At 35.4% G+C, this 12,500-nt stretch overlaps 1 long non-coding RNA gene across 1 annotated transcript in view; it reads right to left on the bottom strand.

The window, feature by feature from the left end:
- Positions 1–10: 10 nt before the first annotated feature.
- Positions 11–12,500, bottom strand: part of LOC120352095 — a 16,279-nt gene continuing 3,789 nt past the window's right edge. Inside the window, exons 2-3 of the long non-coding RNA XR_005571701.1 lie at positions 10,856–10,858; positions 11–251 (exon numbers count right to left, since the gene is read on the bottom strand). This is a non-coding gene — a long non-coding RNA (uncharacterized LOC120352095). The remainder of the gene's footprint in view (positions 252–10,855; positions 10,859–12,500) is intronic.

The following is a 12,500-nucleotide window of genomic DNA, read 5'->3' as shown; positions in this document are numbered from 1 at the left end:
TTGCTAGTGTGCTTTACCAAACATCGAGTAGAGGCACTAACCACTAAGAAGAATACAATCGATCAGTAGGCCTAGTAACGAATTGATTATTTGAATAAATCACATTAATGTGAAGAACATATATAGATGATGAAATAACACATAACAAAACACTTATAATCTTTTCGTTAGACTGGTCATTTCTCTTTATTCTTTTATTTGTTACATATGGTGAAGGCGTCGATCGCCCATCATCCCATTTATTTGTTACACTTTGCTCTGTTTCCAAATCGTATTTTAACAATGTAGAATCAATAATCGATTAACAAAATAATTTATCTCAATTATGAAAATTCATTATGAAATAATTGAGAAATAATATTATTCTTGCTCAATAAAGTAGAATTGATTATTTTAATCGAGAATAAACAGCTAATATCACATCAATAAACCTGTAACAGATACCGTCTATAGAAGGCATTGACAAGACAGAGGATCGGCAACGTTGCTCTCCTATCTTTCTACACTACCATTATAACGTGGACCTCACTATAGGCTGTTTAACTTTACAAGAAACAAGATAATATCCTCTATATCCTCAGCTATCCTCTAAAGCCACTGCTCTGCAATCGGCCACACTGTTCTCCTATCTTTCTTCACTGCTTCATAACGTGGACCTAACTGAAGGTTATGCAGCCTCCAGTGACGTTGTTATCGACTCTTCATTCCAAGGTAATTATTACTTTTATATGATGGTTTAATTATATAATTTGATACTTATGCACTCATCAGCATCATTAATTTGCATCATCACTTGATTTAATTAGTTCAATAGTATAATAGTTTAATTACTTTATTATTATTTTAATATTATAGTTTATTTTTATAATTAATTATGCATGAGAATTTTCATAATATTATAATTTATAGTAATTTGACATTATTATGATTTGAGTTAAGGAGGCAGTTGTGGGTTTCGACCTGTTGTCTCCAAAGAGATATTGTAAAATAAATAAATAAATAAATAAGGTATCGATCCAAGTTTGGTTTCAGTTTTCCGCCAATGTATTATTCATTTGAAGCAAGAAAGGAGCTAACTGCAGAAGAGGAAGTGTTAGCAGGTGTTGGAGCTGATAGATACATGAATAGATATATAGATACAAGATTAGATATAAAGATACATGAATATATACATATATAGAACAATATATATATACATGAATATCGTCACCACACGATAAGTAAGTTGCCACAGCTTTGCCTTGAATTGTTGAAAGTTCAGGTGCGAAAAAGTGAGATAAAAACAGTGGCGAGTGAGAAACTAGATGGATGAGAAGAGAGATAGAAAGAGAAATAAAAAAGAGATAGGTGGCGCATAACATTGCAGTTGTGGCATTTGGGCGACATTGGTTACAGCAAGAAAATACTGCAAGCTTGCTGCATTCAGATTCCTTAGGAAGGGGTTAAAACTTTTTGTTCAACTTTAACTAGTCATTGGAGTCAAGTAGTCGATATGTCGAAAAGTCGATAGTCGAATGGTCTAATAGTCGATAGTCAAGATAGTTGTGTGAGATATTTATTTTTGAATTCCTAAACATAAAAATCTGGTGTGGCGCACTCACACAACTTTCCATGCCGTTATGAAAATTGATCACCTGACGCTAGTGTTCCCGCGTATCTCAAGTCTACTATTCAAAGATTTCAGCCAGCTGGTGACAGGGCAATAACGCTGGAGACACACGAGGTCTGCTATCTCTTCATAGTGAATCATTTAATAGAATCAACAGTTGCTTACAGTTTGCAATTGGATAGTCACATTTTCTCGAATTTCGAGCTTATTTTTAATTTTGGGTGAAAATGTTGCTGAACATTAATTTTAGAGATTTTCATGCTCAATCTACTCCACTTAATTTTTTTTGTTTCAATTGTATCTGAAGCCTGATAATTGGGAATCTATCTGCATTGATGGGGCGGAGCTCCTGAAATTTTTACAGATATGGGACTTGTGGCAATTGATAGAGCTTATCAATGACTATTTTAGGTATGGATTTGATCAAAATCGTTGGAGCCGTTTCCGACAAAATCACGAAAACCCTGTTTTTGACAACATTTTCGCCATTCTAGCCGCCATCTTGAATTGCATTTGATCGAAATTGTTCGTGTCGGATCCTTATAGTGTAAGGACCTTCAGTTCCAAATTTCAAGTCATTCCGTTGATTGGGAGATGAGATATCGTGTACACAGACGCACATACACTCATACATACACACACACACACACACACACACACACACACACACACACACACACACACACACACACACACACACACACACACACATACAGACCAATACCCAAAAACCAGTTTTTTGGACTCAGGGGACCTTGAAACGTATAGAAATTCAGAAATTGGGGTACCTTAATTTTTTTGGAAAGCAATACTTTCCTTACCTATGGTAATAGGGCAAGGAAAGTAAAATCACTTTTACAACAAATTGAGGGTCGGTTTCCGAGTTCGGGATTTATCTAAGTTCTAGACTTTTAACAGCTGGAGTAACAAAATTGGCTTTCCAGAACGGGGCGTAGTCGCAGCTCTTAAGATAATCTTTATTTTCTCATTTCTATAATATTGGAAACGTTTTTCCTTGACGAAATGAAACATTCCCAAATAATTCGAAATTGCTCAAACTTTACACCATTCTCTGTTTATTTTATTTTGTGTTCAATTTTCTAGTTTTTCGAAATTTGATTTAAACGTAGTCTGCGACTACGCCCCGTTTCGGGAAGCCAATTTTCTGACTCCAGCTGTTTAAAGTCTAGAACTTAGCTAAATCCCGAGCTCGGAAACCGGCCCTAGTAGATCGATACTATGAATAAATTCCAATTTATAATAATTAGATATCTTCATGCTTCAGTTGTGCTTTGTGTCCATTTCAGAATCCTGAATATAAAATCGATTTTACAACGAAAAGTGTCTCAAAGTCTTGTTAATGTATTAAATCGATTGACCGCCCACGGGAGCTCCTTGGAAATAAACAGGGATTTTCAAGAGCAACTAGAATATTATTTTCTTGGAAAGATTCACTCTTTTTCTCATTGAGAAAAGTTATTATTCAAGTTGTTCTGAAGGGAATGAATCCGCCATGCAATTGTGAATAATTTGATTATTGTGATAGAGAAGTACTTTTTCCCTCTTTAAAGTTTTTCTTCTCGGGTTATTTTTTGCACCACTGCTTATCTCTTTTATTTGTGCCTTGCTAGACGCTCCTTATTCAATGTTTTTTTCTTTGTACTCGTGATTTTCTCACACACACAATTAATTTCTTACATCAAAGAAGGAAAATTTCTTCTGACTTGTTTGCACCCACACTGGAACGTTCTTGCCATGCTCATGAGAATCCTTATTAGTGGCTTACATGATTTCATCTCAACAACTGTATTATCCTCTCTCATTATCTTCTATTCTCAACTTTTCCAAGCTTTGATGCTTCAAAATTCCTCAAAAGTATTCATTGTATATCTATATATATAAAAGCGAAATGGCACTCACTCACTGACTGACTGACTGACTCACTCACTCTCTCACTCACTCACTCACTCGCAGAACTAAAAATCTACCGGGCCAAAAACGTTCAAATTTGGTAGGTATGTTCAGTTGGCCCTTTAGAGGCGCACTAAGAAATCTTTTGGCAATATTTTAACTCTAAGGGTTATTTTTAAGGGTTTAAAGTTCGTCTTTTAGCATGTATATTCTTCTTCTCACAATCTCTTAATTATAATTGAAATTTCCATATCATATGTTACTATAGAACTATAATCTAGATAGAGTACCTCTTCGAAACAGTTGTTAACTGGGAACTAAATTAATAATTTTGTCAGGTTGGCATTAAGTTTAGTTGACTTTGTTAGGTTGGCACCAAGTTAAATGCATTTGTCGCGGAAAAATTGATCGGGCACTGCTACTTCAATCCTGGGAATATTAGATTACTAGCCGTCAGGCTCGCTTCGCTCGCCATATCCGTTTAGCCAGACGTTTAGTCTGGACCCCCGACTGGATTGTCCTAACATATGATAAAAATGCTCAAATGGAAAGTGCTGATCTCACTCCTGGACGATCCAGTCGGGGGTCCAGGGGGCGGAGCCCCCTGGCTAGACGGATATGGCGAGCGAAGCGAGCCTGACGGCTAGTTATGCTATAGAGCCCAAACTTGAATATCAAGCTGTGAGACAAATCATTAGATTCGACTCAATCTGTGATTTTTTTAAGCTCAAGAAATCAATCAATAATTAGTATAAAACGCTGTAAATCTGTTGTCGATATTTGCAGTACCTAGCAGAAGTCTTCGGGGTGATTTACATAATTTAATTGTGGTTTTCGTTTCATAAAGATAAATTATTCATTAATATTAGCATTTGAATTGATACAACTTTCAATTATTTATTTCCATCTGTAATTCTATCAATTTCTTCTCATACTAAAATTCATCAGCTGCGAAACATTGTGTATTTTAGCAAGACCTACTCTATAAGGCTAGACGAACACCAGTTAGTCAAGACAAGACTAGTCACGATTAGTCACAAATTGAATGGAACCTCTTAGGCTAGGCGAGCACCAGTTAGTCAAGACAAGACTAGTCACGATTAGTCACAAATTGAATGGAACCTCTTAGGCTAGGCGAGCACCAGTTAGTCAAGACAAGACAAGAGATGATCAGACACGTTTAATCACAATACTTCACATAGTTGCTTATGAAGCAACACACACCGATTAGTCATTGCAATTAGATGTGTCTTCATAAGCAACTATGTGAAGTATTGTGACTAAACGTGTCTGATCATCTCTTGTCTCGTCTTGACTAACTGGTGTTCGCCTAGCCTAAGAGGTCCCATTCAATGTATCAGTTAGGGCCGATTTCCGAGCTCGGGATTCAGCTAAGTTCTAGACTTTAAACAGCTGGAGTAAGAAAATTAGCTTTCCGAAACGGGGCGTAGTCGTAGTCATTGTTAAAGTCACGTTTGGATCAAATCTCCTAAAACTAAAAAATTAAACACAAAATTAAATGAAGAGTAAATAGTGTAAAGATTCAGCTATTTTAAATTATCTAGAAGTAGTGTTTAATTTCGTCAAGGAAAAACGTTTCCAATTATAGAAATGAGAAAATAAAAACTGCGACTACTGTTATAAAAACTGCGACTACGCCCCGTTTTGGAAAGCTAGTTTTCTGACTCCAGCTGTTTAAAGTCTAGAACTTAGCTAAATCCCGAGCTCCGGGACTCTCGGAATCCGGCCCTTAATGTTCTCAAACAGATGAATCTAACAGATGATTTTTGGGTAGCAGGTGTCATAGCTTTCTAGCTGTTCACCCTTTTGTCAACAATATTTGCAGTAGCGGAAATCTTCAGGGCGGTTGAAATTCGACAGGCCTTCGTGAAAGAAACCGAGCTCATGTTTAAGCTTTTATTGATTCATACAATAAGTACATCATCAAAATGATAGGGAGAGAAGAATAAGGTAACCTTGTGCTATTCCTCTCCCAAATTTAGATAAGGTTACACATAATCTGAAATAGGTTAAGTCTTGTAGTTGTTCACTTCACAAAATTTTCAGTCCTTAATTATTCAACCCACTGTATGATGCATTTCAACGAGTTGATTACAAAAAAGACTTTCATGAGAAAACTCGAGCTCCTTTCTGGGGTTTGAAATGCCAATTTTCTCCACTTGCCTTCACACATCCACCACATTTTTCCACACTTTTCACACACTTTTCACACACTTTTCCGGCCACATTCATTGTTTGGCCAGTATTTCACTCAAGATATGCACAACCTGCTGGCTCGCTGGCACGATTATTTTCAATTTGGAGTCGGTAGTCCGTACTGCATTGCAGTAAACGTGTGAAATGTGTGGGTAGAAGTGCTGGCGAAAATGAAATTGGAAATGCTCTCGCGACTTACACTGATGCAGCCTTCTCAGAGAGTGTAGAATACGTATCACTATCTCTGTAGAATGTATTGTTCTCTCCTTCTCCAGGTTTATATCTCTTTGGGATGTTTTGTTTTCCCCTTCTCAAGGATCATACAACACCAAAAGATACAAAACATGATCTATATATATATATATATATATATATATATATATATATAATATATATATATATATATATATATATATATATATATATATAGAAGCGATATGGCACTCACTCACTGACTGACTCACTCACTCACTCACTCACTCGCAGAACTAAAAATCTACCGGACCAAAAACGTTCAAATTTGGTAGGTATGTTCAGTTGGCCCTTTAGAGGCGCACTAAGGAATCTTTTGGCAATATTTCAACTCTAAGGGTGGTTTTGAAGGGTTTTAAGTTTGTCTTTTAGCATGTATATACTTCTTATTCTCTTAATTATAATTGAAACATGTCCATACCATAATTATGTTAATATAGACTAGAACTATAATCTAGAGAGATTACCTCTTCAAAACAGTTGTTAACTGGCAACTAAATTAATAATTTTGTTAGGTTGGCACCAAGTTGAAGATTGAAATGCATTTATCGCGGAAAAATTTATTGGGCACTGCTACTTCAATCAGAGCTATTCCTGGGAATATTATATTACTAGCCGTCAGGCTCGCTTCGCTCGCCATATCCGTTTAGCTAGACGTTTAGTCTGGACCCCCGACTGGATCGTCCTAACATATGATAAAAATTCTCAAATGAAAAATTCAGGCGAGCGAAGCCTTCATTCTTGGACGATCCAGTCGGGGGTCCAGGGGGCGGAGCCCCCTGGCTAAACGGATATGGCGAGCGAAGCAAGCCTGACGGCTAGTATATAATAGATTTTCACTTCTTGTGTAGTTGAGAAGTTGATATTTTGGTAATAATTAATTTATTAAATAATAGAAATACTAAGAAATGGTCAAAAACCACAGATTTATTGATACTTAGAAATACTGTATCTGGTTGTTACACCATTGTCAATCTCTGATAAACTAAATCTGAATACAAGAGCCGCAGAATTCATACTAGTAGGCGAGTAGGCTACTGCTATTATCATACTGATGCTATCATTCCTCTTCATTCTTGTCATCCTATTTTTCACAAACTTGCAACTTCCAATAGCATGGTCTATAGAGCACTAACAGTACCTATGAGCTATCTTGATTTTGATATTGAGATCACTGAAATTAAACAGATGCAGTCACAAATGGCTATGAAGAAAGTATGGTGGATAGATTATTGAGTAAAATCAACAGACAAATTTCAATAAATGCTAGCTTTGTAGGCTCAAACTGTGAGGGAAAGACTTGGATAACAATCACATAATTATTTAGACCTTGTATCTGATAAGATTGAAGAGGAATGGATTTCATGTTGCTTTCAAGACCAAACCGATTTTAAATATAGTCTATTTAGCTGGAGTAGAAACCAAATTGATGTTTGGGATAAAAGTGGGGTGTACAAACCTAAATGTGGTGATTGTAATTCTTGATAATGGGTCAGACAGGTAGAAGTTTCAAAAGAGGAATTAAAGAACACATCAGAGATTGGATTAAACAAAATGGGGAATGTAACTTCGCAGAACATCTAATAACAAATAATCTCAAGTTCACAGTTGAGGAGAATGTTGAGTTTCTGCATGTTGATAACAAAGGCAGATCTTTTAATATTCTGGAGGCTTCAGAAATAACAAGAGTAATTAAGGACAATTCCCAATATAGTTTGAATGACCGGATTCATTTCAACCAATACAACACTACAAATTTAGTTATATAATAACATTGTGAGCATACATAAAACAATATTAGTCATTTTTCTATTTACATATTTGTTTTATTATCTTTTACTTGTTCTCTTGGTTCTTATTTTGTATTGAAAGTGAATTTTGTTATCATGGCGAGTCTGTTGCTTAAGCCGCCATTTCGTGACACCGTTAAGTGGGAGAAGACTGTCCAGCTGGGCCAATGGCAGGCGTTCATGTCCTTGACCAATGGCATGTTTATCAGAGATTGTCAATGGTGTAAAACCAAAACCGGTCTTTGTAAGTATCAATAAATCTGTGGTTTTCGACAATTCCTTAGTATTTTTATATATAATAGTTTTTTTGTCAACTTGAGCCTATTCCAGTCAACTAGTGTCTATTAGTACTGTTTTGTTGGTGTGACAGTGTGATAGAGTGGTAAAAAATCGAGAAATTCTTCAATTTCATCTTGATTGCAACAATATCCCTGCTCCCAAAGCTTCAACGCGCCTAGATGGAAATTTGATGAGTGCTACTATTAAAAAAAAAATCTGGTGTGGCGCACTCACACAACTTTCCTCGCCTTTATGAAAATTGATCACCTGACGCTAGTATTCACGCGAATCTCAAGTCTACTATTCAAAAATCTGAGCTAGCTGATGACAGGATGATAACGCTGGAGACACATGAGGTCTGCTATCTCTTCATAGTGGATGATTTGATAGAATCAACAGTTTGCAATTGAATAATCACATTTTCTCGAATTCCGAGCTTATTTTGAATTTCAGGTGAAAATGTTACTCAACATTAATTGTAGAGATTTTCTTGCTCAATCTTCTCCACTTGGAATTTTTTGTTCAAATTGTATCAGAAGCCTGATAATTGAGAATCTACAATCATACTTAGCATAGATGAGGCGGAGCTCATGGAGTTTTCACAGATATGGGACTTATGGCAGTTGATAGAGCTTACCAATGACTATTCTTGATATAAATCTGATCGAAATCGTTGGAGCCGTTTACGAGAGAACCGCGAAAAACCCTCTATTTGACAACATTTTCGCCATTTTAACCGTCATCTTTAATTGCATTCGATCAACATTGTTCGTGTCGGATCCTTATATTGTAAGGACCTCAAGTTCCAAATTTCAAGTCATTCCGTTAATTGGGATATGAGATATCGTGTACACAGACGCACATACACTCTAAAGGTGCGTACAGATTTACGCGCCGCGAATAAGTGCAATTCACTTTTAATCAGCAGATGCCAAGCATTTTATATATATATATACACACACACACACACACACACACACACACACACACACACACACACACACACACCACACACACACACACACACACACACACACACACACATACAGACCAATACCCAAAAACCACTTTTTTGGACTCAGGGGAGCTTGAAACGTATAGAAATTGGGGTACCATAATTTTTTTCGAAAAGTAATAGTTCCCTTACCTATGTTAATAGGCATAGCCACCTGTAATACAGTATGTATTAGAGGTGGCTATGTAATAGGGCAAGTAAAGTTAAAATTATTCCCGGACTGACAGATAATTTTTGAATTGTAGCGCTCACGGGAATTTCTATCTAGCTGTTTACCCTGTTGTCAATCGCAGTAGCAAAAGTCATCGGCGTGGTTTACAGCATTCAATTTGGATTTTCGTTTAATAAGAATTAATCATTCATTAGCATTTGAATGAATGCAATAACTAAGTAATTTCCATCTGGAAACTAGGCTTGCTTAAAAATGTCTCAGAATCCGTGATCATCAATGTAATTCAATCAATCATGAATGGAATCTCTTTTGAGTAAACGTGAAAGATATGAGAGATTGTCAGCGCATGATAACAATGGAAGCATCCAGGCTATTGCTATGTGAAAGCGTTCTGCGCTCAGAAAAATTGAAAAATCCACGCTTTTTGAATAAAAATACGCTGCACTTCTACTGAGTGCTTGATGATCCGAAGAGTGCACAAGCAGAAAATTGCTATCTCTATCTCCATCTACCTCTAGCAACTCACTATCTGTTGTCTTTTTCTATCTGTCGCGGCTGACTATTCCCATCTCTTTCCATTTCTATCGACTAGGCACCTCTTTCCCTTTTCTATCCTTGACTATCTGTTCACTCTGTCTATCTCTCACGGCTGACTATCTCCATCTTTTTCCATTTATATCGACTAAGTATCTCTTTTCCTTTTCTATTCTTGACAATGTGTATTCTCTGTCTATCTCCATCTCTTTCTATTTCTATCGACTGAGTATCTCTTTCCCATTTCTATACTTGACAATATGTGTTCTCCATCTATCTCCATCTCCTTCTATTTCTATTCACAGAGTATCTCTTTCCCTTTTCTATACTTGACAATATGTTTTCTCTATCTATCTCTTGCCTGTCTATCTCCATCTCTTTCTATTTCTATTCACTGAGTATCTCTTTCCCTTTTCTATCCTTGACAATCTATTTTCTCTGTCTATCTCTTGCAGCTGACTATCTCTATCTCTTTCTATTCTATCGACAGAGTATATCTATTCCTTTTCTATCCTTGAAAATTTGTATTCTCTGTCCATCTCTTGTGACTGTCTATCTCCATCTTTTTCTATTTCTATCGACTGAGTATCTCTTTCCCTTTTCTATACTTGACAATATGTTTTCTTTATCTATCTCTTGCCTGTCTATCTCCATCTCTTTCTATTTATATTCACTGAGTATCTCTTTCCCTTTTCTATCCTTGACAATCTATTTTCTCTGTCTATCTCTTGCCTGTCTATCTCCATCTCTTTCTATTTCTATTCACTGAGTATCTCTTCTCCTTTTCTATCCTTGACAATCTATTTTCTCTGTCTATCTCTTGCAGCTGACTATCTCCATCTCTTTCTATTCTATCGACTGACCATATCTATTCCTTCTCTATCCTTGAAAATTTGTATTCTCTGTCTATCTCTCGTGGCTGACTATCTCTATCTCTCTCTATTATATTGACTTAGTATCTCTTTCCATTTTATATATTTGAAAATCTATTTTCTCTGTCTATCTCTTGCAGCTGACTATCTCAATCTCTTTCTATTCTATCGACTGAGTATCTCTTTCCTTTTTCTATCCTTGACAATCTGTTTTCTCTGTCTATCTCTTACAGTTGACCATGTCTATCGCTTTCTATTCTATCAACTGAGTATCTCCATCCTTTTTTTGTCACGATTGCATCTCTTTCACAGACAACTGTAATGAACAATGTGTTGGCTTTTCAGTTTAGCTCCGATTCCACTTAGAATACCGTTCTCATTCCATCTGCACTCTTTCCTTGAAGAGAGATGGAACAATGGGAGAAATGAGACATGGATGGAGCATTTGAGAAAGTTGTCAAAAGAGAGAGAGAGAGAGAGAGATAAGATAAGATATTTATTGACAATTGTTACTAGGCTATTGCCTATGGTAACATCAACAAAAATTGACATTATAAAATTAAATGAAACTTAAGAAATAAATAATTATTTTCAGTTCCACATCAGTATTAATCAATTACAAATATTGAAGAAAATAATATTGTACATATTGAGCCATCAACATCAACTAAAGTATTATCACATTAGCAAACTAAAGTTGTTATTTGCATCCATGTGGAGTGAAACTTATCATGAAAGTATACCATGAAAAATTGAAGTTCATAATAAAATAAAATAGAGGGAAGATGAAATAGGTGATAGAGATTGATTGATTGAGTACTTTATTTATGTAGATTACAATATATACTGGCTTATACACTTATATACAATAGCTTACAATAAAGCAAAATTATAGATGAATTTACAATAATATAGACTCAGAAAATAATTATTGAACTGTATATGATATGAAAAAGTAATTTGTAATATAATAACTATAGATAATTTATATTGTTATGCATCTACATAAATTGGCGGAGCTTTGGACATATCAATGTCCATTCTTCGGAAAGAATATTAAAAAATATCCTCCCCACTAACTCTCTACCATAACGTTAATTTAATCCATTAAACTAAGTATTCATTTATAAATGGAAATATTGTAAAAGTTTTGATTTATATGAATATTTAAGAGAAAAAACATAAAATTAATAAAGTAAAATAATTATATATAGAGAAAGAGAGAGAGAGTGAGAGAGAGAGAAAGGGAAAGAAAAAGAAAGAGTGACAAAGAGGAATTAGTTGAGTTTGTAGGAGTTAGAATGGGAGGGGAAACATTGATCATGGAGGAGGGTGGTTTGGGCTCAAATTATTGAAAATGAAAATATAACCAATCTTATGGAATGTTAACTTTTTACGAAAATTTTGGGAGTATAACACTTTCGGGTTAGGCCTTTTGCTTTCCGTCCAGTCATAATTTTATCATGATTCTTAGTTTCATTGATTAATAGATGAATGATTAGAGTTAGAGTTAAATATTAGAATATTGGAATTTCATAGATCAAAATAGAATGTTCAAGTATGTCAAAAATTATTTTTTCCTCCACCTAATGTCAAAAGTACTTACTTTACTCCCTGAAACATGATACTAAAGTGTCACTTTTTCGCTCTCGGTACTAAAAAACAGAAAAACTCCCTAGGGAGTGAAAGTGACTCCATTTAAATAACATGGGAAGCATCTCTGTTTTAAAAACGTACTTTTGGAATAGGTCAGAAGGTCTAAGCTCTGATGAGGAAGCATATAGAGTAGTCATTAAACCAACTAAATTCAATACCTCAACCATACATTTGATCGATATATAAAATTTAT

The sequence above is a fragment of the Nilaparvata lugens genome, chromosome 6 (genome assembly GCF_014356525.2).
Source record: "Nilaparvata lugens isolate BPH chromosome 6, ASM1435652v1, whole genome shotgun sequence".
Lineage (NCBI taxonomy): Eukaryota > Metazoa > Arthropoda > Insecta > Hemiptera > Delphacidae > Nilaparvata > Nilaparvata lugens.
This window is presented reverse-complemented; position numbering and strand designations above follow the sequence as displayed.